Here is a 5117-nt window from a genome sequence, read left to right as displayed (position 1 = left end):
GAGAAAAGACATCACTACAGCAGAAACTAGGACTTATGTGAAGAGATCGAAAAGGCTTAACAAAATTGTTACTGACGGAGTTGTTTATTTCAAAGAAATTTCATAACAGAGTTAGTTATAAAATAATCAGGTTGGGTGTTAAAACAACAGAAATTATAACAATAATTAGCCTACCCATATGATAATTATAACAGACAATTTTCACTAACTCATAACGTCGATCTAGAATTTTGCTATAAAGTCTATATAAATATATTGTGTAAAAGTAAGGACAGACTTGTTAGAATCCTAAAATGGCCGCCACAATGGCCGATTTTGGCACCTACTCTGGATTTCGAGGGCATAAATCTCTTCACAAACAAAACCAGCGCACCTGATCTTCTTATTTTTAGTTTATTACAAATAAGCAAGAATAGAATAATAAAATATACTGTTGTGTGAAGCTTGCTACTTCAAATTTGTGCGTTTGAAGTTCTGATGCACTGTTGAAGCGGGATTTCAAGACGATTGTCCTTAACTCAATCCGTATTCTAATACTTTAATGAGATCGAATATCAACTACAAAACTGCTGTATATTTCTAGACAGTTTTTCAACAGAATTAAGAATGCATTGCATACACTAGGAAACTTTTCTGTAGCAGTTATCTCGAAATTAATAATCAAAGTTGTGACAGTTTTGGAATTTTCCCGAAATACTGAGTTTTGTTTATCTCTATAAACCCATGAATTTTTTCTGATACGAATTTAACAGTTTTAAAGTTTTACACATGGTTTTACAAACTGCAGAAGACTTCAATAATCTGAGATACCCACATTACAAATTGTGATAAATGTTGATATTTTTGTAATTTCTTGATCTTTTCCCGAAAAAAAAAACAAATCGTAGTCATTAACCTTTTTTTTTTTTTACTTATTCGTTTATTTGGAAGGCTCGGGCGCCACATGGGCATAACTGAGCCGAAATCTTTTGTTTTTACATTGATTTTACATTTTACAATTTATTACTGCCTTAAGACTATGTTAGTTTGGGAAGCCGAAGTACTCGCGGCTGTTTCGAGGTTAAGGATTGAAGAAAAAAAATAAAAATAAAATTGGGAAGGATGGGTTTATGGGTTTAAAACTAAATTATTTGCTAACTTATACTAAAAACATTGATGGGACAAATTGTCCATATCTGTAACGGAACCAAAAAGAAAGGACTTTATTGGTAGACAACGACAAGAAGAGGACAAACGGAAGGGGGGCGACGACAGACAGGGTCGAACAACAAAACCAAAAGGCAGACAACGAAAACAAGGAACGTACTACATCAAACTCTTACATCAACACGTTTCAAAAACTGGTAAATCAGGTTCATGTATTCCAAATCAAGTCCTGCCAACACTTCTCTAACGGGTTTCTGTTGTTTTCCTCGGACCCGGAGAATTTCATGCAGCTCAGATCTGACCTCACGATACTCATCGCATCCCCACACGACATGTTCGATATCCTGGTAAGCCACGCCACAGACACAGAGATTGCTTTCTGAGAGCCCAATACGGAAGGTATGTGCATTCAACAAATAGTGGTTGGACATCAGCCGACACATTACACGAATGAAATCGCGGCCTAAATCCAACCCTTTGAACCATGGCTTCTTCGACACCTGTGGAATGATGGAGTGCAACCATCTACCCATCTCTCCATCTCTCCATTTGTATTGCCAGCTGATCAAGGTCTCCTGACGGGCCAATGCAAAAAATTCGTCGAAGGCGATTTGACGCTCGTAAATATCGCCTCCGCTAGCGCCCACCTTAGCCAGAGAGTCCGCTTTCTCATTGCCCGCAATTGAGCAATGTGAAGGGACCCAAGCTATGGTGATGATGTATGAGCGTTTGGACAAAGCACTCAAGACTTGGCGTATTCCATTCAGGAAGTACGCTGAGTGCTTCATCGGTTTCATTGACCGAACAGCCTCCAGAGAGCTAAGACTGTCGGTAAAAATGAAGTAGTGCTCAGGTGGAAGAGTGCGAATGTACTCTAAGGTGTAGTATATAGCCGCTAGCTCAGCAATGTATACCGAACATGGCTTTTGAAGCATGTAGGTGGCGCTATGAAATTCGTTGTAGACACCGAAACCACTCGAATCATCGGTTTTCGAACCGTCTGTGAAGAACTGTCTGTCCCCGCTAACATGCCCGAACTTACTTGCAAAGATCTGTGGAATACCTACGGAACGAAAAGATTCCGGAATACCGGTGATCTCCTCCTTCATAGAGAGATCAAAATCCACTGAGGAGCTGTCGAAGTTTGAGAAGTTGTCACGATTGGTGTTAACCGGAGATGGGCTTACCTCCAGCGTCATGTACCAGTAGTACACACTCATAAAACGAGTTTGAGGGTTCTGTTCGAGCAGCTTTTCGAAATTTTCTATGACCAATGGATTCACAACCTCGCATCGGATGAGGAACCGGAACGATAACTCCGCAAAGCGGTCTGTCAGAGGCTGTACGCCAGCGAGTACCTCTAAACTCATAGTGTGAGTTGAGTTCATGCAACCTAACGCGATCCGAAGACAACGGTACTGAACCCGTTGAAGCTTCAGCAAGTGTGTTTTCGCCGCGGATTGAAAACAGAAGCTACCGTATTCTAAAACCGACAGAATGGTTGTTTGGTACAGCCTGATCAGATCTTCCGGATGTGCTCCCCACCATGTTCCGGTAATAGTTCGCATAAAGTTGATTCGCTTTTGGCATTTCTGTATCAGATACACAATGTGCTTCCCCCAGGTGCATTTGGAGTCCCCAGACGCCGAGATATTGAGAAGACATGCTATGAGTGATTGTCTTACCCATCAGATGAAGCGGAAACTTTGCCGGTTTGTGTTTTTTAGAAAAGACAACCATCTCAGTTTTCTCCGGAGAGAATTCGATACCCAGCTTGAGAGCCCAAGTAGACAAATTGTCCAAAGTATCCTGTAGTGGTCCTTGCAGATCGACTGCTATTGATCCCGTTATAGAAACAACACAGTCATCCGCAAGCTGTCTTAACGTGCAATTTTCCATGAGACAATCATCTATGTCTCTAACATAAAAATTGTAAAGAAGGGGGCTAAGACATGAACCCTGGGGGAGACCCATGTAGCTAATTCGTGAAACTGTCAAGTCGCCATGAGCAAAACTCATCTGCTTCTCAAACAGCAAATTATACAAAAAGTTGTTCAAAATTGGTGAAAGGCCACTTTCGTGTAGTTTGTCGGAGAGAACATCGACACAAACTGAATCAAAAGCTCCCTTAATATCCAAAAACACTGAGCCCATTTGCTGTTTTTGAGCAAAGGCAAGCTGAATTTCTGAAGAAAGTAACGCAAGACAGTCGTTCGTTCCTTTGCCTCTGCGGAAACCAAATTGTGTATCAGACAACATGCCATTCGATTCAACCCATTTGTCCAGTCGAAAGAGAATCATCTTCTCCAACAACTTCCGTAGACAAGACAACATCGCGATTGGACGGTACGAATTATGATCCGACGCGGGTTTCCCGGGTTTTTGAATAGCTATCACTCTCACTTGCCTCCAATCATCCGGAATGATGTTGTTATCCAGGAACTGATTGAACAAGTTCAACAAGCGCCTCTTAGCGACGTCGGGGAGGTTTTTAAGCAAGTTGAACTTAATGCGATCCATTCCTGGAGCGGAATTGTTACATGAAAGAAGAGCAAGTGAGAATTCAACCATCGAAAACGGCCTATCCATGTCGTCCCTATCCTCGGAAACATCACGAATTATTCGCTCCACGGGTACGGAATCTGGACAAACTTTTTTTGCGAACTTGAGAATCCACCGAGGAGAGCTTTCTCGATCCTCGTTTACCGACGACGCGTTACGCATTCTTCTCCCGACGTTCCAAAGAGTTCTCATTGATGTCTCGCGCGATAAACCCTCGACGAACCGACGCCAGTAACCGCTTTTCTTCGCCTTGATCAAGTTCTTAAACTTGCCTTCAAGAGCAGTGTACCGCTTGAAGTTTTCGACCGAACCGCGTTTCCGAAACTCTTTGAACGCAGCGGACTTCTCGCGATAGATTTCTGTACACTCGCTATCCCACCACGGATTGGGGGGTTTCCTGCGAACCGACGGACCTGGAACTGGCCGACGTTGTGCCTGCAGCGCGCTACTGATGATCAGTTCTGATAGAAACTGATACTCTTCCCGCGGTGGAAGAATTTCTACCGATTGCTCACCGTCGATAATTGCTTCCGCGTACTTTCCCCAGTCAATGTGTTTCGTGAGGTCGTAGGAAATGTCGATAGATGGAGGTTGACGTGAACCATTGGAAATAGAAACAACGATCGGAAGGTGATCACTACCATGGGGATCCTGGATAACCTTCCATGTACACTCCAGCGATAGTGAGCTCGAACAAATTGAGAGGTCTAATCGGCTGTCTCTAGGACGGCCATCTTTAGCTGGAGGTGCCACTCGCGTAACTTCTCCGGTGTTCAAAATTGTCATGTTGAAGTCGTCGCAGAGGTCATATATCAAAGTTGAACGGCTGTCATCGTACAGTTCCCCCCAGCCTGTACCATGGGAGTTGAAATCCCCCATGAGCAGCCGTGGCTCAGGCATAACCGAGCAGATGTGGGCGAGATCCCTGCGAGATATCGCAGTTCTCGGTGGAAGATATATGGAGGCAACACTGAGGGTTTTACCTCGGATAGTCACCTCACATGCGACGGCTTCGATGCCTGTCATCGGTTGAAAATCGACTCTGTAAAATGAGTGCTGCTTTTTGATCCCTAAAAGCACCCCTCCGTACGAGTCGGACCGATCAAGACGGATAATGTTGAAATCGGAAAAAGGTAAGGTTACATCGGGTGTCAGCCATGTTTCGGATAGCGCAAAAACATCGCATTGTAAATTGTTAACTAAAAACTTGAAAGCGTCTAATTTTGGTACGATACTACGACAGTTCCAGTGTAGCACAGAAATCATATCTTCGACCTCGGTGATTAAATTAGCCATCGAAAGATACGAATGTCGCAAGGAGGGGCATTTTAGAAGCCAACTGCTTCAAAAGAGGAGACACACAAGCAAGGGCGTAGCCAGCTTTTCGGTCAGGGGGGGGCAAGCACCCT

The sequence above is a fragment of the Aedes albopictus genome, chromosome 1 (assembly GCF_035046485.1).
Source record: "Aedes albopictus strain Foshan chromosome 1, AalbF5, whole genome shotgun sequence".
Classification (NCBI taxonomy): Eukaryota; Metazoa; Arthropoda; class Insecta; order Diptera; family Culicidae; genus Aedes; species Aedes albopictus.
This window is presented reverse-complemented; position numbering follows the sequence as displayed.